General features: G+C 49.5%; 1 long non-coding RNA gene across 2 annotated transcripts in view; it reads right to left on the reverse strand.

The window, feature by feature from the left end:
- Positions 1-23,772, reverse strand: part of LOC144310308 (uncharacterized) — a 146,634-nt gene that overhangs the window by 47,466 nt on the left and 75,396 nt on the right. For both annotated transcript variants that reach the window (XR_013376029.1, XR_013376028.1), the window contains exon 7: positions 18,179-18,212. This is a non-coding gene — a long non-coding RNA (uncharacterized LOC144310308). The remainder of the gene's footprint in view (positions 1-18,178; positions 18,213-23,772) is intronic.

Below are 23,772 nucleotides of genomic sequence, written 5' to 3' on the forward strand. Positions count from 1 at the left end.
GCAGCCTGGATGCTGGTACAGCTGAGAATCCCGGAAGCTCAGGCCACCCTCCCATTCCACACAAGCACAGACACTCACAACACAGCAGCCCACCCCGCAGCACTCCTTCGGATTATGCCACAACCCTGCTTCAAACTTGTAATGAAATGCAAACTTGGCCCCATGATCTACAAGGCCAGATACTCTGCAACCTCTGACCCCCGACCCGTACCCACCTCCCTCACTGTGCTCCAGCCCTGCCGGCCTCTCCCCACACCAAGTCCTTTTCTCACCTCCGGGCCCTTCTAGAAGCTTTGCCCTCTATCTGCAGGGTTCGTCCCTCCTCCGCCTCCTCCTCCTTCTATGTCTGGATGCTTGTCACCCTCCAGGTTATAGCTCAGGTATCATCTGCTCAAAGAGGCTTTCCCAGGACGTGCCAGCGCCCCTTCCATTAATTTCCAGCGTGGTACCCTGTCCTCTGGAGCACTTGTCACCACTGATGGTAAAATTTCCTTTCCAATCATCTGTCTCCCCACTCACTTGAAATTCCGTGAGGCCAGCGCTGCCCCTGCTTCTCTCACTGCCACATTCCTGGAGCTGGACACCATGCCCTCAGGCTCAGTATTGGCCAAATGAATAAATGAATTTGGTTTCCTGAAGTCTCTGCCTTCAAAGGGAACCTCCTGCTCATCCACAGTGAGGCTGTAATAGAAGAATCATGGGCTTGGGGCCAGTGGCAGAAGGCCTGGGGAGAACTTGACTGGCACCAATCAGCCTGTGCCCTTGGCTGTGTCGTGGAGATCACTTGGGAAGGCACCCTGTCCCTCCTGGCACACAGGAAGTGGGCGGCACAGAGTCTTTGTTCCTCTATGCTGAACTGACCTGTTCCCCCATAAACCTCCAGGGCCCCCAGGGCTTCCTGCCCCACAGCACAGAGGCAGGCGAATCACCTCCTGAATGTGGCGGAGCTGGGGCCCTCCTCATCCCCTCTGGGGTCTGTGCATCCCCCCCATCCAGCCCATGTCCAAAGACACCAGGACACGTGGACGTGGAGATGAACCCTTTCCTGAAAGCATCCCTCTAGGAGGGCAGGCTCGGTGCTGTGAGAGCCAGCTGTGTACGCATCCAAGGGAAGGGCAGACGGCCACCAAAAACAGCCCTGCCCAGCTCTCTCTGTGGCAGAGACATCCCAGTATCTGCCTTCCCGCTGCCTTTCTCCCCCGGAACCTGGCGCCGGGTTCACCTTTGGCCCTGAAAAATGAGAATGGGCTTGGCTGGGAAGCGGGAGGCAACTGTGCTCTCTAAAGGGGTCTTGAATTTTTAAAAATTAAAAATTGAGAGTAAATCATCAGTGACTCAGAAAAAAACATTTCTTTCCAATCCAGAGGCTCTTAACCTTTGAGGGAATTTGGACCTCTTTGGAAGTCTTATAAAACCAACGAACCACTTCACAGAATGTTTTTAAATACACAAAGCTTGCAGGATTACAAAGGAAATGATTACACTGAAATACAGTAAAATTAAACTAGTTTTAACTGAGATATAGCCCCATATGTGCTTTCTCAGGAGCACGGATCTCACAGTGTAAGAGCTTCTTTAACTCAAAGTGACCCTGCACAGATCAGAGTTCAAAATAGCAGCTGTGACTGTACTACAACAGGAAATGTCTGTGATTTCACTGGTGACGAAGTCACAGATTCTGTTAGTGCTACTGACTTGTTACCTTTATCCATGATGGGAGGAAATGCTACATTTCGATTAGCAGTTGGGGAAAATATGCAATATTTTTCCATCCAGGTGGTTAGGTGCTCTGAATTCTCCCCATGGATACCTAGGTTAGGGACCCCGGTGAGGTCACAAGGCCCCTGGCTGCCATTTGGGCCCCGCTCACAGAGTCAGCAAAGAGAAAGCACTTCGGGCTAGCTCCCACGAAGTGTAAGATATCCAAATTTCACGTTTTTTAAAAAATAAAAGGAACACCCCCAGGGATGGGAAGGAATTTGAACTAGATTTGGTGGTTCAGCCCAGGTACAGGATTTAGGGTAAACTTTTCCCCCTGTTTTGGCTCCTCTGTCTTCTACATATGTATATTATTTTTAATTGTTACTAAATTTACATAATGAAAGGAGACATGCACCAGAGATAGATGGCTGCAAACAGCTTTCTTGCTAACATTCTGCAAGCTGGCACTGTCTGCGTTTCCCACGATAGGTGCATGTTACCTCTTAAATTATAAGCTACTACACAGGGACACCTGGGTGGCTCAGCGGTTGAGCATCTGCCTCTGGCTCAGGGCATAATCCCACTGTTCTGGGAACAAGTCCTGCAACGGGTTCCCTGAACGGAGCCTGCTCCTCCCTCTGACTATGTCTCTGCCCCTCTCTCTATGTCTCTCATGACTAAATAAATAAAATATTTTTTAAAAATAAAAAATAAAAGCTACTACACAGTCGCTGGATTGCACACTTTAAATGAGTAGCTCATACAGAATGTCAGTTATATGTCAATAAGAGCTGCTAAAATTTTCAATTCATTAATTAACTAGATTTTGGAGACAGCCTGGATGTACATGATGAACTTGGACAACAAATTAATTAAAGTTAACCAATCAAACACACTTAAAATGAGAGACAATAAGCCATTTGGGAAATGTAAATATTACGAGCATACTGGATGATATTAAGTAATGAGTGCTAAATATTTTAGGTGTGATCATAATACCATGGTTTTGCCTAATAGAAGAGCCCTTGAGTGTGCAAGGCATCTGTTTTATTTCTGGCAAGATGTATAAATCCACTATTATCACAACATAAAAATTTTATTTTATTTTATTTTATTTTATTTTATTTTATTTTATTTTTTTATAAAAATTTTATATAAGAAAGAGAATGCTCAATATCTTTTAGAGATTCAGAGATTCTGAAACAGTGACAGATGAAAAGATAAAGTGTTGGGAATTTGCTTCAAAGTAACCCTGGCTGGGGGCAGTGGATGGAAGGATGGAGAAATCACTCCCACTGCTCCACCAGCCACTGCTGGGTAGCAAGTTCATGGAACTGCCTCTTACTTTTGTAGACATTTGAAATTTTCCATAATAAAACATTTTTAAATGCTCATCTTTCCTTTAACTAATAAGACACGTTAAGTAGCAAATCTTTTTTTTTTTTTTTTAACTGCATACTGGACAGGGAGTAGCAATGAAAATCACACCAGGAAATCAGATTTCTAGAAAAATCAAGTTTTGTGTTTTAAAAACTCAAGAATGAAAAATCATTGTGTTTTCCTTTTGTAAGCTGAAGGAATTTAAAGTACTAAAACTCTAGTCCTTCCTCCCCCCACCAACATACCAACCCAAAGGCGAAAGGAGGCAGTAGGGGCCCAGTGCTTCACTTGCAGGGAGCTAGGCTTCTGGAATGCCCCTGGAGGGGCGGGGTGGGGGTGGGGGGCAAGGAAGTCCTAGAATGAAGATCCAGGCCCAGGGTCCTAGGCCTACCTCAGCTGCAGGAGATCCCTTCCCCACTCTGAGCCTCAGTTTCTCTTCCAACTGAGGAAGTTTGAACTAGAAGAGCCTCTAGGCTTCTTTCCAGCTGGTGTGCTCTGGGATCATTGGAGCCATGTTTACTTGGGCTCTGGTTGAGCAGGGCCTGGGGCCTGCAGGCTGCCCTTCATCATGCAGGCTCTGACATGCCCCTTGTTGGGACCCTGGGGAAGTCACATGCCCCTGCTGCTTCCCAAAACATGGGTGTTCCATGTCCCACTGTGGGCCCAGCATGGAAGGCTGGGTGGAGGCATCCAGGCATGTACTCATCCTGCCTGGACAGGGCCAGGCCTGAGGGTGTTTATAAGGACCCTACGAATGAGGACAGAGGGTGTGAGCAGTGAGCCTCTTTCTGGCCCGGCCTGTGAACATCCCCTTTCTTTAGGCCTTACTCCCTTCCACCTTCTGGCCCCCTCTGAGCATACACTGGCCTTCCCATGTTTTCCCTGGGTGTGATTCAGGCAATTGCAAACAAGGACATAGAGGTGGCCATGAATGACAAAGACTTCATGGCATCACTGGCAGCAGACGAAGCATGGACCAGGCATGGACCTCCTTCAGAGGCCCTTGACTCTCTCACATGGCCCAAATTCACACGCAAGCCCTACAAGTCCCAACTTCTTAGCAGCCACTTAGATGGCATGGCTTCTCTTCTCAAAGTACCTGCAGAGCCCCCCACCCTATGTTTGGGAGTCTCAACTCACTCTGTCGTTCAGATCTGCTTGGATTCTTGTCCTGGTGACCCTTTCTCATGGTTATAGCTGGAGCCACATTTGTTCTCAGAGTGTATATTTTCTGACCTTCCAAACTTTCAAGCACCATGTGCAGGACAGGAGCAGAGGCATATGTGCAGGACAGGAGCAGAGGCATCCGGTGGACAAAGCTGCCTATGCATGTTCTACCAGAGTGAAGGAGTCCCTCTCATGGGTTCACACCTCACAGCCATCCCAGCCAGCAGGGCCACAGCAGTAAGTTTAGAAACCGGAGGATATTTCACTAAAGTTAGGAGTTTGATCTTACAAGTCCAAAATCAGGGAAAGCAAATAGAGGTAACAGGAAGAAACTGCTAAAATTCTCACCTACAACGACAGCAGCTGTCATAGCACAGAGACAACATGGAGAAAATCCAACTCCCAAATCCAGCTCTGTTGTAAGCCTCCAGGTAATGGTCATTGATTGCGTACGGAGGCCCAAGACATTCATGCACACTCTGAGGCATGTTCAGCTTTAGACATCTCCTCAACCCTTAACAGGCAAGCAGTGTTGCTTGGGAATCCAGCAGTTGTGCTGCCAGGGGGCACCCTCAATTTAGGAGTGGGAGTCAGCTAGTGATGTTGAGCTGCAAACCTGCAGGGGAAGCACTGGCTCCAGGGACCAGTGGCTATGGTTCAGTGGGATGAACAGTGAAGATGCCAGAAGCTGAATAGGGATTCTGGAAATGAGAGTGGCATAGAAGGTCAAGGTAAGCTTTCCTCTCATCCCTGCCTTTCTGAGAAATAAAGCCAAGAAGCCCACTGGACAGTGAATGCAAAGGCAGCTTGAAGACAGATCCAGCTGTGAATATAGTCCCCAGCCACAGAGACCCACTGCACACAATGGAAGGCTTGGGGCTCAAGGTTTTGTGCACATCCTTGGTCACATTCACTGGCTAGCTGTGTACACCAATACTAGGGGACTACTGGGAGGCCAGGCTGCAAATTTAAATAAGAATCAAATAGGTCTGAGCAGAGACAGCAGTGGCTGCACACTGTAGGGGAGACAGGTTTCGGAGCTTAAGTCCAGGAAAATGACTAAAATAAAATAAAATAAAAATAACTCTCAGAAATATAATTCAGGATCCGCATTTGCTGTAATATAGTATCTAAAATGCCCAGTACTATGGAGGGGCCCATGTGGCAAGACATTGAGACCTCCTGCCTACAGCCACATGAGGAGCTGTCTCTGAACCAGACGCCAATCCCAGTCGGGCCTTCATGTGAGACAGCCAACCTGACTACCATCCTGATTAGCCCCTCATCATGAGAAACCCTGAACCAGAGTCACCCCACTAAGCTACTCCCGAATTCCCTCAGAAACTGTGGTAGACAGTAAATGTTTGTAGTTGTATCAGGTGGCTATGCTTGGGGATAATTTGTTAAACAGCAATAGATAACCAACATGTCCAGCTGCTATGATGGGGACGTGGGGGAGGAAGTGTAGGGGACATGGAATTTCTAGAAAAATCTCAGTTCCATAGACATGCATGAGACCCCCTGGACCCACAGATATGGTTTGTAAGTGGCCAAAAAAAACTCTAAACACCAAAAAAAAAAAAAAAAAAACAAACAAACAAACAAACAAAAAAAAAAACAAGAAATAGGAAGTGTTGGTGAGGATGTAGAAAAAAAACGAACCTTCTTGCACTGTTGGCAGGAATGAAAACTGGTGCAGCCACTGTGGACAACAGTATGGAGCATCCTCAAAAAATTACAAATAGAAATATCCTATAATCCAGGAATTGCACTACTGGGTAAATACCCAAAGAATACAAGAGCACTAATTTGAAGAGATACATGCACTCCAATGTTTATAGCAGCATTGTCTACAATAGCCAAGATATCGAAGCAGCCCAAGTGTCCATTGATGGATGAATGGATAAAGAAGATGTGGTGTGTGTGTGTGTGTGTGTGTGTGAAAAAAAATATATATATATATAATGGAATATTACTCAGCCATTAAAAAGAATGAAATCTTGCCATTTGCAAGGATGTGGATAGAACTAGAGAGTATTATGCCAAATGAAATAATTCAATCAGAGAATGACAAATACCATATGATCTCATTCATATGTAGAATGTAAGAAATAAAACAAAGGAAAATAAGAGAAAGAGAGAGAAAATCAAGAAACTCTTAACTGTAAAGAACACATTGCTGGTTACCAGGAGTGGGGATTGGGTGGAATAGGTGATGGGTATTAAGGACAGCACTTGTCATGAGGAGCACCAGGTGATATGTGCAAGTGCGGAATCACTAAATTCTACACCTGAAACTAATATTACACTGTATGTTAATGTAGTGTTAGACTAGAATTTAAAATAATAAATTTTTAAAAAGTCACCTCTTGTCAACTCAATTTTCTCTTTCAACTGGAGGAACTTTTTCTTCCTTTCTACACAAAAAAGTAACAGCAGAATGCCCTAGAACTCTCTTCCCGTGGATGGAGACAGTGAAGTGAGCTAAGGATCTATTCTTGGTGTCTATCAGTGAAATGAACACAGCTCAGCTCTGAAAGGATTCCATGCTTGGGTGGCAAAAAGAAAATCAAATAAAACCACACGTGTTCCAAAGAAGAGGCTGCCATTAAAATGTGGTGCTAATTAGCTAGGTCCCTTGTGCAATCATCCAGGAGTGAGCAGGGATGGAGGGCAAGAGAATTTGGGCTCTACTAGGCAAATATTTAGAACACACACACCAGCATAGCTGTGAAGAACTGGGAGAGATCCAAATAAGGTGGCTGAGTGAGTGGATGGCCAGAGAAAGAGCAGTTGTTCTGGACAAGACTGTGTGAGCACAACAGGAGGCGACCAGCAAGCACCACGCTCCCAATGAGGACCTCAAGGCCAGAGTGTCCCTTCCCACTCTTTGTCCCCTCTCCAACCACAGTGAGATCCAATGGACACTTGGTCCAGACACCAGCAGAAGACGCACCTGCAGGGACATGGAGTTAGCACCGCAATGGGTTTGATGATGACAGCCATCATCACCAAAGTCGGTGACCACGTGCCCACCGCCATCCTAATAGGCTGTACTATTATTCTTCCCGTATTGCCAATGAAGAGCCTCACGATCAGGAACATTAATTGGCTGGTCTAAGGTCACACAGCTGGTGAGTCTATTAGAACCAAGCCTAGGTCCGTCCGCTCCATCTCTTAGCTACCCTGGTATACCTTCCACGATGGTTAATAAATAATGTGCCACCAAGAAAACCCTCGTATTTCTATTGTACTCGTGCCCACAATTCTGGGGCAAAGTCTTAGTTGCTGAGTGCCATGCTGCAGCCCATTAAAAAGTGCTTAGGAAAAAAAAAAAAAAGTGCTTAGGAAAACAGGGCTGGAGACTTGTGAAGGGTTCTGTTTCTCTCTACTACCTCCATCTCTGTCTCTGTGTGTCTCTCTCCCTCCCTCTCTCTCTCTATTTCTGTGTATGTTTCTCTCCTACTTCTACTTAAGGGAAAACAGTTGGCTTGAAAAGGAAGGTGGCTGCTGGGGTCATAGCATCTTCAGGATACCTGCTTTTCATACAGTTCTCCTCCAAAGCAATAGTTCATTCAATGGTCTTTACTTGATTTCTTTCCATTTAATTTGATTTTTTTTTGAACAGGTAAAATTTTTACAGGACAGAATAAGCAAAAAAAAAACAAAAAAACAAAAAACAAACAAACAAAAAAACAAACAAAAAAAAACAGGTATCCAGTAGCAAATTCTCTCCCCACCATTCCCCAATCACTCCACTTGCTCCCACTTCCAGAGACACTTTCTGGAAAGCTTTTTTTCTACCAAATCATCACTGATCATTCACCAAATCTATATCCAGATTTGTTCACTTTACAACCTAGCTCAGATGCGTGAGGTGCCGCACGAAGAGAGGGTGGCACACGGTGGCTATTTATTCCATGTCTACCATCACCACCATCTTCACCGAGTCTCCCACATCAGGACACAAAGGACACCTCTCTGTCATGTGGATGACTCATAATTCAACTAGTCCTTTTAACTGACATTTTGGTTGATTCCCATCTCGTAAAGTTGCAGACCAATGACTCTGTGCACGACAGCTCATATGCACACAAATCTAATCAGAGGACCAAGCCCAAGTGGGGTGGCTGAAAATAGGGTACGACATCTATAATTTCTATAAGTATGGACAAATTTCCCCCAGACAGGTTTTACCAAGTGTCACAGCAGCACAGCATGGCAGGAGGGTCCCTCCACTCACCTGCATCACATGCCTGGGCACCCTTGTGAGTGCCTCAGCCAGCACCCGCCTCCCCCCACCCACCCTGCCTCCTCTATCCCCAACACCTCACAACCCAAAGGGCTGGCTCTGGCCCATCACTGCACCTGCACCAGCTCTTCTCACCCTCCACTTCTGTCCTCAGCCCCAACACTGTCCCGCACTGAAGCTCATGGGCACCAGGTATCTGCAGTTCTTCCTCCATGGCCCTCTCTCCTTCCCCTGCACCTCCCATTGGCCCATTTCAGGTCCATCCTCCATTCCTCTTGCCAGGACCATCCCAACACACAGCACACCCTCAACAGTGCAGGCCCATGTGGAAGGCTGAAGGGAGAAGCTCTGGAGGAGCTTTGCAGAAGCAGGCTCAGGAAGGTGGCCCTCCAGTCCACTGACAGAGCCCAGAGCACGTGCTTGCAGGCACTGGGACTGGGTGCCCATGTGGACTGCAGGGGGAACAGCTAACTGAGCTGGCTATGTACAGACTGTGCAATGCACAGTCAGCACCCATGAGTGGGTTCACCTCTGCTACCTCCTCTGGCCTCACCCTAGTCCCCACCTGGGACCCATGGCCTAATGAGGTTTCCAGAGGAGTCTCAAGGTATAATGAAGCCAGATCCCCTGCACAATGCCTGGGCACATCCCCAGCTGCTCTAGGGCGAGAAGTGACAGGGGCTCTTTCTCTGTCCTGCATCGTCAAGGATGCATGAGCTCTGGAGGCTGGGCTCTGTTCCTGAGAATCCCAGAAGGACAGTGTGGAAGGTTCTAGGCAAAAAGCCCCTGAAGACTGTGGGTGTGTTTTCTTTAGCAGGAGTGGGTAACATGGTGGGTGGGTGACATGGTGGACTGGAGAACTGTGGACCGTGGAGCTGTTCCTCACACAGCGGGAAATCTTGGGCAAGGTGCCTCTCTGAGCCTATTTCCCACCGTGGGGGGGGGGGGTGGTCCTGTGCCCCTCAGAGGGTCTCCTTGATCCGTGAGTGAAAGTGGATGGGAAAGCTCCGAGTACATGTGGCCCTGGCAGCCCTGCCTGGGTCCTCAGCTCCCACTCCTTGGCATGTCTTCCCTGCTCCTACGCAGGCAGGCACTGCCCCCCCCCACCAGGGCCTGTCTCCCATGGCTGCCACAAACAAGTCACCACAAACCAAGTGGCTTCACATAACTCATAGTTACTCCCCTGTGGTTCTACAAGCCAGGAATTCAAACCAAGTCTCCCTGGGATACAGTCAAGGTGTTGGCAGGGATGGTTCCTGCCAGAGGCTCCAGGCAGATCCACTTCCTGCCTCTTCAAGAGGTGCCACACCATGGCTGGTGGCCATGTCCCCAATCTCTGCCCCTCCACATTGAATGTCCCTCTCCCTCCGTCCATGACACCTGTGACTACATCTGGATCATCCTGTGTCAGCCCCATCTTGAGATCCTGAACTTAATCACATCTGCCAAGCCCTTCACAATATAAGGTCACACTCCCAGGTTTGGATTTGGATGGGTCCGGGGGGTCCTACTACACCCTTCCTCACTGCTGGCACCAGTGAGCTGTTCTAGAGAAAGGCACCCACCAGTCATCTTCCCTGGTGCTGAAACAACCTCCTGGCCTGGGACCTGCTGTCACCAATGGGCTCACACTCTGGGGCTACCGCCAAGATCCAAGTCTGGTTGAGAAGCAATCTAGCCACCGTAGGGTGGAGGGAGACACTGTGCCCCTCTCACACCACAGCTGTAAGGTGACAGCTTATTTTAATTATAGGAAAAGCTTGTTCAGACTCCATGTCTCAAAGGAAATCCTCAGGGCAAATAGAGCACAGGCCTTCCCAAACCCCATGTCTGGACCCACTCTGACCCCTACTACAGCCTTCCTTTCCTGAAGGCAGAAATTAGTCTCAAAATATCCGATTCCCACCAGGGAACATGGGGGCTGAAGTAAAGAGAAGGCTGAATGAGGGCTGAGGAGATGGAAGGAGGGACCGGTCCTCCCTCCCTAGGCCAGAGCTCAGGTCACTCACAGATCAGAGCCGTTCCCATTGCATCCTCGCTCCATGGCTGTTCCCACAGGGCCAGCCTCCAGGACAGAGGGAGGGTGGCTAGATCAAGGGTGTCTTCCAGACCCCACAGAGGAGGTCGGCTCTCCCCCACTGGTGACCCAGAGAGTTCACAGCCAGCAGGCACCCGGCACTGGGCCAACCCTTCCATCAACCTTTTGGAGCTGTCCCACCCAGATTCTAGGTCCCCTGACCGCCCGGACAACCGCAGGTCGGGGCAGGGGGGCCTCTGCATGCCTTCCTCAGTTTGCCTTTCCAGCCAATGCCCTTTGTGGGATCTTCCCAAGCACTCCTTCAAGCATTTCAAGCCCAAAACCAGCTACCCCACTGGCACAGAAAACCACTCTCCTAGGGAGAGGTAGGGGGCTGCTCCCTCTGCTCTCTCGACAGGGGTACAGCCTACTGTTCAGATGCTAAATTGTTGGGCCTTCACCTCAAATCTCCCACCCTGCCCTGGGAACACAGATGGGGAACACACCAAGTGTGTGACATGGAGACAACAAGGCTGGGGCAAGGTACCATGGAAGCTTCTGGATGCCATGTGGATGCTCTTCCCACCTGCTGGACACAGAGCCAGCTTCTCCTCAGGATCACCCCATCGGCTCCTCCTCAGGCTCAGAGCATCACAGACATATCTCTCCAGCCATGCTGGGAGAGACACCAATGCCATCACCAAGGTGGCTATCCTTCATCCGGGAAATTCAACCTAGCACCCCCAGCTGAGGCAGCCTGCCTCTGTGAGCCTGGACCTCTGAACTTCCATCTTAGAAAGCAGATGGAGCTCTGGACCACACCATCTCAGGGTCCAGAGCACCTAGCCCCTCTCTAACGTGTCATCACTGCACTCCCAACCACGAACAGGATACTAAACTGACAGGTGGACGTGAGCACTAAAGCTGGGGACTTCTTCTGATGCCTGTTTGAAACACACTCATGAAATCCAGTGCAGAAGACTCAGGGCAGCAGCTGGCCAGTATGGTGAGGGAAAGCAGTCACAGAGGTGAGTTTTCACCGTGGAGCCACAGGTCACTAGAAGCAGAACTCCAACCCAGTTAAAACATACGCTGAAATTCTATTTTATTTCTAGTCAAGTAATGAGTTGTCTTGAGGCTGGAAGAGAAGTGTTCCTCTGGATTCTTCCATTAGGGACAAGATAAAAGAGACAGAAGCTCCTGGCAGTGTCATCAGTGAGACAAGGCCAAGTAGACATAAAAAGCATGGAGGACAGAAAAGGTAAATCACATCCACAGGGGGGAGATTTTAAATCCTAAGTGCAGATGAAATGGAAAGTGTACTAGGAAGTGTGAACAGCCCACACAGGCTGAAGGAGACTTCCTGAAGTTCACACCCACAGACATATCCTGTGTACCTCCGTCCAACAGCCACCCCGCCACCCCCGCCCCCGGCCAAGCCCATGCTGCTGTGAAGGCAAAGGAGGGTGTGTGCTGCACACTGCAGGCTGCAGAGCCACACATGCTGGCATCAGAGTGCAGTTCCTACCCTAGAATCCCCTCATGGAGATTCAGGAAGGGTTCAGGAAGCCCTGACACTCATTGTGCAAATTTAACAGTGTATGAGTTTCCGGTAGCTGCTGTAACAAATCACAAATCATGCAGCTTTAAATAACACAGATTTATCACCATCTAGCTCTGGAGGTCAAAAGTCCTAAAATCAAGGTGTCAGCAGCACTGTGTTCCCTCTGGAGCTCCAGGGGAGAATCTGTTTCTTTGTCCTCCCAGCTTCTAAAGGCACTGTCCCTTGGCTCACAGCCCTTCTGGTAATGGCTCACTCTGACCTCTGCTTCCAGGGTCCTGTCTCTTTCTTCTTTCCCTCTCTACCTCCTGTTTGTCCTCCTTACAAGGACCCTGTGATCACACTGGTCCCACCTGGACCATCCAGGATCGTCCCCCATCTCAAGATCCTAGACTTAACCAAATTTGCAAAGTCCCTCCTGCCATGTTAAGTTCACATTGTCAAAGGCTTTGGGCTTAAGGAAGGCAACATATTCAGGGGCCATTATCATGTCTAGCACAAAGTGCAACCACACACTTCCTTGGGAGAGACGCCATAATTTCCCCAGCTCACTGAAGTGGTCTAGGACTGAAATGTTGAAAGCCTTTGGGGTGATGACTGGATGAGCAAAATGTGGTCTACACACACAAAGGAGTATTTTTCAGCTTTACAAAAGGAAGTTGTGACACCACCCACAACGTGGATGAACCTGGAGGATATTATGCTCGATGGGATAAACCGGTCACAAAAAAAAAAAAAAAAAAAAAAAAATACTAGAGGATTCTCTTATATGAGATACTGGAGTCATCAAATTCATCAAGACATAAAGTAGATGGGGGCCAGGCTGGGGCCACAGCCTGGGGCCAGGGCTGGGGAGGGGTGGTTCATGGGGATGGAGTTCCAGTGTGGGAAGATGAAAAGGTTCTGGAGGTGGATGGTGAGGATGGTCACACAGCATAAATGTACTTAAAGCCACCAAACTGTACACGTAAGAATGGTTATAATGGTAAATTCACATTATCTATGTTTTGTTCCAACTTGAAAAACAGAACAAGAACAAGAGGCATTTGGGAAGCATAACATGTGTCCCCTGCCAGCCTCTGCCCCCCAGACCACCAAGGACACAAGAACCTGACCCACTTACGATGAACCTGTAGAAGAGAGCGACAGTCGGAAGCTGGGGTGTGGGCCAACCTCTGCTGCCAGCTCCGTGCCTTAGGCAGGTCACTTAAACACTCTGAGTCTCCACTTTCCCTGCATAGAAAGAGACAAAACCAGCCACCGTGCTTGCTCGGCGTACCCGGCACCCATTGTGCTGTTACAACATGTCAGCTAGGTGGGTCCCTCTGTGTTTTGTAGGAGACCCTCTGACCTTCTCCAGCCCACATTCTCAGTCCACACCCTCTTCCTTCTCAACCCTAGGTTGCCATCTGCTACTGTCCTTGGCAGCACATCGACACCATCTTGGAGCCTTGCTTCTGCTGAACCAGCAGCAAAAGGGCCACAGTTTCCTCGACTCCCAAGACAGGCAAACAAACCCAACTTGACCCTTGGGAGCCCACCCGAAGCCTGTAATGAGCAGGGTGATTTTTTCCAGAAACAGCCTGCCTGGCCACCCCCGCTGCTGAGCACAGCAAGCCCCGCCGGCGACATGGGTCACAGTGGCGACATGGGTCACTCTAATTCCCGCTCACCACAGGCTCCAGGCACACACACAGATCCCATGTGGGGGCCAGAGCCCCTCTGGGACGCCAGCTGCCAATTCCAAATGAGCCTCAAGGCCCAAGGGTACTGGGTCGGGCTGCCCCGCCAGGGGCTCTCTGTCTGGGATAGTTTGTCCCTGGCAGGCACTAACATCTCTGGGGTGGGGGGAACATCTTCCCCCTCTTCCCAACCCATCCAGGAATTTCTGCTGCTTAGGTGCTCAGAATTCAAAGAGAACCAGAACTCCTGTCTTGTGATCCAGGTCACAACACAATGTTCCTTGGGGCAACAGTGCTGACTGTGGAGACGGGTTTTGTGGAGGAGAGGGCTGTGACATCTGTTTTTCCTGCTTCTGAACTCACCAGTCCTCCCCCTCTGGCTGCCCCGGTGGTCTGGCTCCAGGGCCCAGGCCGCGCCCCTCCCTGGCCTGAGCCAAAATTGCAGGTTGGGGAAGTGATTGCCATTGGCCTGTCTTAGAAGCTAGGAGTGCTTGGGCTCTCTGCCATCCGTGCTGCCCTCACTTAAAGCCACCAACCCACTAGGAGGGCAGGCGGGGAAGATTCTTTCCAGAAAGACAGCGGTTCAGCCTAGACAAGAGGTGGGGACAGCCCAGAGGTCTATTGGCTGACAAGCAGATAAACATGGATATCCACACCGTGGAACGCTATTCATCAACAAAAAGAAATGGAGAGCTAATCACGCCACAGCATAGATGAACTTTGCAAACATCGTGTTCGGGGACACAGCCAGACGCCAAGACCATGTATTGTCTGACTCAGTTATGTGAAGCGTCCAGAACAGGCAAATCCGCAGAGGCTGAGAGCTGGTTAGTCATGCTTAATGCTGGGGTAGGGGGCATAGCGAAGAAGCCGGTGGGAAAAGACAGGGTGACAGCTGCATGGTATGGAGCTTCCTTTGTCGGGATGAAAATGTTCTCAAAGTGACCATGGTTACCATTGCACTTACATGTGAATACACCAAAACACTGACATGTATACCCCGAATGAGTGACTGTATGGTATGGGAATTGTATCTCAGTAACACTGTTTTAAAAGAAGGAGGAGGAGGAGGAGAAAGAGCTAGGGCATACCCCGCTTCACCAGGTACCAGCTATGTGACTGAGGGGAGGCCACTAACCTCTCTGTGCTTTAGCTTTTCCCCTAAAAGAATAACCATTTTGAGACGCCTGGGTGGCTCAGTCAGTTGAGTGTCTGACTTGATTTTGGGTTGCGTCATGATCTCAGGGTCGTGATACTGAGCCCCGTGTCAGGCTCTGCACTCAGTGGGGAGTCTGCTTGAGATTCTCTGTCTCCCACTCTCTCTGCTCACCCCCGCCCCATGTGTGTGGTTGAGCTCTCTCTTCTCTCCTAATTAAATAAATCAATATTTTTAAAAAAAGAATGCCCATTTAATACCAACTGCTCTGTTATCCAAGGATTAATTAGACAAGGTGTGTAAAGACTTAGCACAGTGGCCATGGGTCAATATGCACCCCCGTCTCTCCCACCCCAAGCAGGGGCAGTAGAGACACGGGCACATGGAGATAGATAGCCCACTTCCCCTACTGATAAAGCCAACTGGAGAACAGGTTCTACCTCACTGGTTTGTGGCCCGGTTAGTTACACAGACTCAGCTGATGAACAAAATCACGGGTCCCCTTGGGATGTGGAGGGTCTATCCCAGGAGGACTCATGGCATGGAGGGCCAAGAAGAAGGGGGGCTTCCTGCTCCTAGGGGTCCCTCAGAGGAGGAAGGGACATGCCTAACGACAGAGGTTCAGTGTGTTTGCGATTGCTACAAACAGTGAGGAACACAGTCAGGGCCTGGCAGGCATCAGGAGCTCTGTTAGCTTGTTAGTGATGTGTTACTGTGGGCTCACATTTATACGTGTGTGAGTACGGGGGAGATGAAAGTGGAGCCACTGTATACTAGCAGCACATCACTCTGGGGGGCAGGATTATCAAAGACTTGGGTTACCTTATTTGGGCTTCCTTGCATTTTCCAGTGTTTTCTAATGAACACATATTTTTTATGTTACTTTAAAGAAACATTTCTTTGTGGGGCCTGAAGATTTGAGGACATTTTGCCTGCCCTCAAGAAGCTAAAAACTCTACCTAGGAAAAAGATACTGTATAAGGTGAACCATTAGCCAAGGAAACCGTGTATGGTTTAGACAAAGTGAGTTAACTGGAACTCAGAGGAGGAAGAGGCTCTGGGGCGGGGCTCTGCTCAGGGCAGCGTCAGGCCAGGTATTCGGAGTACCAGAGGACACAGGTCCTGTCAGCCAGTCAATGCAGCTCCTGCACTCTCCAGGTTGCATAGTTGGTTCAAAGCCCAATGGCCAACGTCCCTGGCCACCAACAGCACTTTTCCATTTGCTGTCCAAGCCTCTCAAGGGGGTTTCTAGCCATTCTGAGTCTTCCCTACGGTCCTGTTGGTGTAGCTATGATTTGTTTTCAAATGTCAATGGTCAAGCTTATCGCTCAGGAACCAAGTGGTGAGTGCTCAGCATCCATCCCACGTACACGTTTGTGCTGAGGAGAGCTCTGAGAAGTAGGGGAGAGCCTGAGGACACCGCTCCCCTGGTATTAGTGGGCGGACACATGGAAGGTGCCACAGGCCAGGTTTGGTAGCCGCTGCCTGGGGTTCCTGCCAAACACCAGCCTCGGTGCTAGAGGCACTATGATGCCAGAGGCCAACATGGGTGTGAGCGATCACGTGTCCTGATCCTTGTTCTTCCAGATTGCCAACAGCTGGGAGAGCTCCTCATCCTCTGAGTTAAATCTCTTCCTTTTCTGAGAGATACAAAAATGCTTCCATCTGATTTATTGGTAAAGAAGAGCCAGCACAAGATAGCTCTGGTTACTGTTACTATCCATATGCTGTGTCCACGCTCACAGAGAAAGAAAGAGACACACCCGGGACTTAGACTCAGGGCCACCTTCGTCCTCAGCACTTTACCGGAGCCTCTGTCCAAGCTCTGCCTGCCCTGGGGCTTCTTCGTCTACAAACGCGGAGAATGTGGACAGGGTAGGAGACTCAGGGCACAGCATCACAGGCCAGGGGCTCAGAGGACACAGAACACTGAGGATCTTTGGCATGTTTAACTGGCATCTCCTTCTTTCCCTGGGGACCTAACAATAGGTCAGGGGACCAAGGGCAATGTCCAGTCTCACCTGTGTTCAAGACATGCCCAATGGGGTGGACGTTGCCTATTCATGGAGGCGTGTGTCTATAAGGGAATTTGAGAATACTAGCATCAGGAAATCCTTGGCCCGTTTTCAGGCAGTAATGCCAACAGAGCCATTTCCTGGGTCCTTCGGTACCCCTCACTACTTACGCCATCTCTGGATGGGTAAGACATCATCAGGTTTGTACGTTTCAATAGGATGTTGCTGATCTGACCCAAGTGGAAGGTCAAAGGCTCTTGGCACAAGTGGGGAGCTGCAGGAACCTTCTCTTTCTCTGCTTCTTTCAACCTACTCGGCTGTGGGAAGGAAGCAAGCCAATTCAAGAAACGAGACTGAAGTAGTTTCTGGTTTAGGATTATTATTTTTTAAATTGGTGGAAAATATGTATATATTTATTTTAGGCCCATTAGAGCCTTGAGACTTTAATGTCTAAATTGCCAAGATTATATGAATTCCCTTTCAAAATCACTGTAAAAAAAATCTGTAATGTGGTTTGGAACTGTCCCCCACCCAATAAAGCAATATCGCCACGTCATCCCTGAGCCTTTTCCTATTTCCTCAAAGCAGATGTGCTTGTCCGGTTCCGCAGACTTTGGAAAGTCCCAGACAAGACCTTTTCTCCATTCTGCCATGGCAACCAGGTGCTCCCACTGATAGAGTCCTGATCTGAAGGCCAGCTCAGGAGCCCCTTCCCATGGAAATGGTTCAGGGAACACTGGGACCGCACGATTTATTATGCTAAACATTTCCTCCTAGTAAAAAAATAAATTGTGGTAGAGTAATGTTGGGAGCGCCAAGCAGGTGGTTCTGAGCAGGTTGCAGGAGCATCCCAGGGCCAACCAGGAAGCTAAGCCAAGTGGCCCTGGTTTCAAACGTCTTCAGCTTTTTCCAAAGTGAGAACACAGCAAAATTTTGAAAGTTCCCTGAAGAGTCTAGAGATTGGCTGGATCACATCATGACTAGAAGCTATGTAGGCCAGCAACAGCGTGCACACAGGATCCGCAGGGCCCCAGAAGGTCCAGGGCTGCGCCACAAGAGCAAGAGGGGAGATGGGCACACAGGGCTCTAGGCCCCCCACCTGCACCCCCTACCTGCAGCCGTCTGTTTTGGGTTCTGCAGTCGACTTCACTTGAAGGGAGCTATCTACCAAGAAAAGTTTAAAACCTTGTATCTTCTCCAACATTTTCACTGAAGAAAATGAAATTCAGAGAGGAAACATGACTCACCTCAGGTCAGGGCTAGACTCACGGATGCACAGGCCTGGAAGGAAAGGACAAGGACATTACTTGCTCTGTGCTGTGTTATCCATAGTAAGCTGGTCACCAGACTGTTCCCTTGAGACAGATTCCTGTCTGTGGTTAGGGATGGATGGCCTCACAACTGGATCCTGGCCCATCAGTGTACACCTGTCAGCTCTTCCCTTGTCTGGTGGCCAAATCCAGAGGAGGCAGCGAAGGATGCAGGGTCTGCAGGAAGGAGCCCTAGTCCCTGGGTGACCGTGTGGAGCCGACACCAGGAGAACCATTCCACCAATCACTTTTAATAGTTACTTGTGCATCATTCCAAAATTGTTCTACAAAAGTATCAGCATAATTTTTTTTTCAAAATCTAGATAAGTGGGCTTATTCTAAACAGTCTTCTGCATCTTGCCTCTTCATCTTGCACCATGGAGGACATGCTGTACCCACACACAGACCGCCCTCAGTTGTCTGGTGGTGACCTGGTCTCAGTTTACAGACACGCACCATCTGTTATTTATAATCATCTACCCATAGACATTTCAGTGGTTTTCAGCATTTTCAGCGTTTCAATATTCAATACTGACTTCGGATATTACTTGAATATTTCAAATGAAATACATTCATTTCAACACTCATGGGCCTCGGGGCATATGTGTGAGTGCATCTGCAGGGCCGATTCCTGGATGAGAAATTGCTGGGGTTTATATTCTATTTTGTGTGGCCAACTTGTTCTCCCAAGAAGCAACCCTAACTCATGCTCCATGCAAACACATCTCTAGAAAGTTGACAAGTGGCCACAGAATGCGAGATGGTATTTTGGACAATCCAAAGGACACTGTCGGTTCAGAGTTGCTGGGCACATCTGTAGAATCCCCGACCCTTACCCACGAGATGCCAGGATGGCAGCTTTTGACCTTTTGGGTAATGGGCCAAAAGACATTTGCCCTGAATCAATAAAACACACAAATCCAAACAAACCAGGCTCCCTCCACCCCGGTCAAGAGACGGATGGTTTGATGTGCACCCCCCTCCATCCCAGCTGAACACATAAGGGCTTCAGAAAATGTCACTGGTTTGGATTACCACAAAAATAATGTGGGATTGTAAATAGGCCTTATGACTTTTTATGAGGAAGCCATGTGATGCTTTTACTGCCTTCACAGCAATAAATGTCGACATCAATTTAATTATTTGCTGCCTGCCCCCTTCCCACAGAGGGAAAAGTAGCACAGTGTTCTCACCAGGTCTGCGGCCCCATGGGGGACCACTAGGGAATGGGTGAGACGCTGTCCTGGGACAGAGGTCAGCTGGAGTGAGAGTCGCTGACCCATGGTTCCCAGGATGCACTCCCCAACAACCTCGATATTCAGTGCATGTTACCGTAAAGTAGAACTATGATCCCAACACACACAAACCCCACCTTCTCATTTTAGTTTTATAACTGATTCTGGGAAATGGGATTCACTATGCTCTCAAGGCCCACTTCCTTTATCTATGGAAGAACATGGTGCCTGTGGTCAGTGGAGGAGCCAGGAAGCAGAAACAATGTCCCGGGTTCAAGGGCAGCAATCACAAGAACAGCTCTGGTTTCAGGCTAAAAGTCTGGAGAACAGTCCACAGCTTCCTGGGCAACCATCCCTGTGACAGCTCTCTGACCCTGCTCCTGCTCCTCAGCCACACGGTCTCCTTGTAGTTCATCGAAGTGTCCAGACACATTCCTATTTCAGGCCTCAGCAATGGCTGTGTGTACTGGCTGAGAGTCATCTACCCCATTCTCCACATGGCTCCCTATAGAATCTCTCTCAAGGCACTTCTAGAATGCCACTTTCCCAGAGAGGGTTATGGACCACACATCCGACTTAAAGAGATGATGTCACCCCAACCCCAACACTCTCCCACCTGCTCACTTTCTTTTCACTCCATAGCAATGTCACCTGCACAAGTCTCTTACAGTATCTTACTCATCTGCAGATTGTCCATCTATCCCTTAGACTGTGCTCTCCAGGAAGGCAGGGCTCCTTTCTATAGTTTAGTTTGGGTTTGGCTCTTCTCTACAACTTCCTCAGATCCTAGAACAGAGCCTGGCATAATGTTTCAGTGAATTACTAAAGGGTGAGTGAACAGGGGTGATGATACAACAGACAACACTCTGCAAATCCTGTTTCCCTCTGGAACACACAGGAAGGCTGTACTTCAAAGCCTCCCGTGCAACTGGTGGGAACCATGGGACTGACTTCTGATCTGCAGGGTGTGGGCAGAAGTGTTCTAAGCCAGTACTACACCTTGTCTAGGAAACACTCACCAGGACCCTCGCTTTCCCTTCTGCTTTGTCGGTGATGATGGGAGCCACATGAAAAGACGTGGAACCACCAGATGACAACAGCCTGGATCCCAAGTCACAACATGGAGACAGCCTAAAATTTCAGGATGTTCTTGTTACTGCAACAAAGCCTGGCCAATCCTAACTAATACAGTAGTAACACAGGACTAGAACTCAGAAGGCCTGGCTTATAAATAGAGTCAATCCCTCTACAACATGGCATGTGCATTCCTCAAAACCACTGAATTGTGCAAAACTGCAGGACAACCATAGGGCTTATGAGAAAAGGTAGTTAAGAGCACAAAACTTTATCAGTGACACAATAAAGAAATAGTAGGAATCTAATAAAAACAGTATGTCAGTTAAAGGTTAAGTAATAGATAAACGCTATAGCACATATGACACTTGAGAAAGATGAAGTTTGCTGGGGCAGGGGGCTCCTGAGTGCTGCAACTTGTGAGTTACAATGAGTGGTGGAAGGAGAGGTATTTGGATTCCTCCTGTAGAAAGATCTACTGGGTCTGGGATCAGCCAAATGGGGCCTACTCTCTCTGGGTAAATAAAGCGCTAATGAAGCAAGCACAGCCACGCCTGTTCATTTGCATGTTATCTGCGTCTGCTTTCACACCACAGTGGCAGTCAGAGTGGTCATAACCAAGGCCAGCAGAACCTAAAACACTAACAACCTGGCCCCTTACGGAAGTGTTTGCCAATCCCTGTACAAGGTGGTCTCTGGGACTGCCCTGGCTGTGCCGATTCTCATCCTTGAATTTGCCAGAAGAGCGGTGACCAAACCCCTGGATCTGATGGCCTCCAACGTGAATGGGGGGGGGGGGGGGGGGCACTACTGCCAGACCTTATCTAAGTAAACCATCCAAGCCTGCCTCAGCTCTGCCCCACCCCAGCCACAGTGCCCCTGGTCTGGGGGCAGCCGTCCTCCCCAGCCCCACCCACGAGTGCACTCTGGTCAGCCCACACCCACCACGGGCTGGGCAGCACTTGAGCGAAACCTTCCATTTCCCCTTCCTCTCAGGGGACGCCTCGGACAGCCGGTCTGTCTGGGCCTCTGACGGGCTGGAGGGAAGGTAGGAGCTTGACCCTAATGAGCCGAGCGCAGCATGCCAGACTAAACATCCTTAATTAAGCGCCCACAAAGGTTAAATGGGCAATTAGACCGCCCCAGGGAGGGCTGAATTAGACAGACTGGCCCATTACCCCCACAGGACCAATGAGGACTTCCCTTTGGAAGGGACACCCTCTAACCCAGGAGGGGAGGGCCATGAGCCCCCCACCGGGTATGAACTCTGGTTTGCTACCACTTGGTCCAGTGCAGTTTCTCAACAAAGGGCTGAGTCCCTGGCATGTGGGAGAATCAGGTACTAGTCATCACAGGGACATCTGCTGACCTTCCGGGCCACCAGCCCCCAAGAGGCATGAGGTAACCTGCATTAAGCCTCTTCTCCCCCACCACTCATACCTGGCCCCTCTGCCAATCAGAACAGATCCTGCGTTGCCTCCTCCTCTACCCAGGACCTCTGACCCACCTGTCATCTGGGCCACGGCAGCAGCCCAGAGGGCCCCTCCTCTGGGCCCAACATCCAGAGGGATCCTTCATGTTGTAAAGGATCCTCTATCACTCCCTGCTCAGCACCCTCCAGTGGCACATCTCACTGAGGACACATCCAAGCACCAAAGGGAGGCCCATGCCTCCCCCTGCCTGGCGTGCCTCCCCCTGCCCTCCATGACTCCCCCTGCCTGGTGTGTGTTACATAATGGCCTAGCGGCACTCCTGCCTGCCCCTCCAGCCTCCAGGCCTCTGCAGTCACTCCCCTCTGCCCAGATTCCCTTCCCCAAGATGTCAGGCCCACCCAATCTCTCATATCTTCTGGGTGAGACACCATAATATTCCAGAGGTCTTCCCTGATCCAAGTACAAGAACAGCTGTACTGCACCCCACTACCCTCTCCCTGGCACTGCATGAATGTTCCCCACAGCAGATGCCACCTGACATTACATGCGTGACATGCTCATTCCCTCTCTGCCTCTCATGATTGAATTGCCCCCGCTGTTCACAAGTGTACCCTGGGTACCTAGAGTAGTCCCAGACACAGAACCGGTGGCCAACAAATGTGTGTTGGATCAATAAATTAGTTCACAAAACTGTGTGCTTCCCAGGTGTTAGGCAGTGTGCCAACATGTCTTCTCTCCCTCCCCAAGCAGCTAATTACACCCATTTTCAGAAGGGGAAATTGGATTTCAGAGCCACTAAATGACTTGCCCGAGCAAGTTAGGTAGCAGAATTCAAATCCAGGCCTGGCTGGCTCTCAGATTCAGGCTCTTAGTCAGTACAAAATGCAGGGATTGCATATGGAAGTGGAGGACAGCCCCCCCCCCCCCCATGAGCCTCCATGCCCATCTATGTGAGGCAGAGGCAGCTCCAGATAACAGATAAGGAATGGCAGCATTCTTTCTTGCTCACTGCCTTTCTCAGGAGCCAACCAGAAGGAAGAGAAAGGGCTCAACCATCAGCTCCCTTGAGTGGGCAGTGGGGTCTCAGTAAAAGGGGAAGGGAGGGCTCCTGATTTGTCTGGTGGATGAGCAGAGAACGGGCTGTGGCTGACTCCTCTGTGGGTGCACTCAGGGCAGCCCTGGGGACCAGCCCTGGGCTCCTTGCCACCCAGCTAGCTTCAAACAGAAGATGAGGGCAGGGTCCCCTGCAGTCCCTTCCACCCGGATGTGGGGCACCTTCTGCCATGCCCTGCCCCTAACCCACCAACACAAGACTGCCCATCCTCTTGTGGCCACCATGGCACACACAGAATGCTATAACATCTGTGCAGCCCACAGGGGACCATCCAGAGGGTGTTGGAGGCATCTACTTAGGAAAAAAAGCATATTTGCTTTACATTTTCTATTTATGCTAAGAAAAGAATAAAATTCAAAGTGGGGGGGGTGTTTAAATACTGAAAGTATAAAACTTTCAGGGAAAGGAAATTTCATTTTTTTAAGTGAGTTTTTTATCTTGCTTTTATGAATATCATCTTTGAGAATTAGGTTTTATGCTTGAAATGGGTACACAGCCGCCTCACTGCTCCGAGTTTTTGTTCCTCCCAAAGCCGATCAAATGTGCGGACATGAGAGGAAGTAATGTACCAGGGAGGCGACCTGGACCCCAGCACCCACACGTGAGGGGATGAGACAGTGAGGCTGAGAAAGGACACAAGCCACTATGGGTGCACTGGAGACGGGGGCCTCTGAG

This window comes from Canis aureus, chromosome 3 (assembly GCF_053574225.1).
Source record: "Canis aureus isolate CA01 chromosome 3, VMU_Caureus_v.1.0, whole genome shotgun sequence".
Taxonomy (NCBI): domain Eukaryota; kingdom Metazoa; phylum Chordata; class Mammalia; order Carnivora; family Canidae; genus Canis; species Canis aureus.